The following is an 895-nucleotide window of genomic DNA, read 5'->3' as shown; positions in this document are numbered from 1 at the left end:
AGCTGGTTCTTTGAAAGGATAAACAAGATTGATGAACCTCTAGCCAGGCTCACCAAGAAGCAAAGAGAGAGGACCCAAATAAACAAACTCAGAAATGAAAGAGGAGAAATAACAACAGACCCCACAGAAATACAAATGATTGTTAAAAAATACTATGGGGGAGGCCAGGCCTCCCCCAACTCTGAGGGCAGGGCCCCCACACAGGGCCCGCGCGGACGCCCCCGCCTGCATCAGGCTGGGGAGAGGCGCCGTGGGGAGCGAATACTGAGTCAGAACTGCACGCGGCTTTTCTGTTGTGGTTAATCCTCTCCAGGATATTCTTTCCATTGATTTTCAGAGAGTGGGAGGGAGGGGCAGTGACAGAGAGAAACGGCGGCTGGTTGCCTCCCACACGCCCCCCGACCCGGGCTGCGAGGTGAGCCTGTAACCGAGGTGCCTGCCCTTGACCGGGAACCGAACCTGGGACTCTTCCATCCGAGGGCAGGCACGCTAACCATTGAACCACCAGCAGGGGTGCACAGGGTTGTTTTTATAAAAGGACTCTTGCAAGTGCCTGGTGAGCTGTGGTCACTCGGAGGATGGGCAGGGCTGCCTCAGGGCCACAGGATGGCCCAGCCGGGCGGCGCACGGGGTCTTCCAGGCTGCAGGCCTCCTCCCCGGGGCCTGGGGTGGGAGCCCTCCAACCCCCCAACCTTCCAGGGCTGGGCCCACAGTTGAAGGGGGCAGCGGCGCCCCGAGGCCTGGCAGGCACTGGCCACTGGCGAGGGGTGGGCCACCTTGTCACCAGGAGGAAGCGTCTCTGGCCTGTGTCACTTTCCCAGAAGCCACTGCTCCAGCCCCTTTTGGAGGGGGACTGAGACCCTACCTGGGTGGGCCCAGTGGCCTGGAGCCCCCC

The 895-nt window shown here is 61.0% G+C and overlaps 1 long non-coding RNA gene across 1 annotated transcript in view; it reads right to left on the bottom strand.

Annotated features, from left to right (window-relative positions):
* Nucleotides 1-895, bottom strand: part of LOC102257779 — a 13652-nt gene that overhangs the window by 10599 nt on the left and 2158 nt on the right. The gene's annotated exons all lie outside the window — the stretch shown is intronic.

This window comes from Myotis brandtii, unplaced genomic scaffold (assembly GCF_000412655.1).
Source record: "Myotis brandtii unplaced genomic scaffold, ASM41265v1 scaffold691, whole genome shotgun sequence".
Classification (NCBI taxonomy): domain Eukaryota; kingdom Metazoa; phylum Chordata; class Mammalia; order Chiroptera; family Vespertilionidae; genus Myotis; species Myotis brandtii.
Note: the sequence above shows the minus strand (reverse complement) of the source record. Positions and strands in the feature narration are given on the sequence as shown.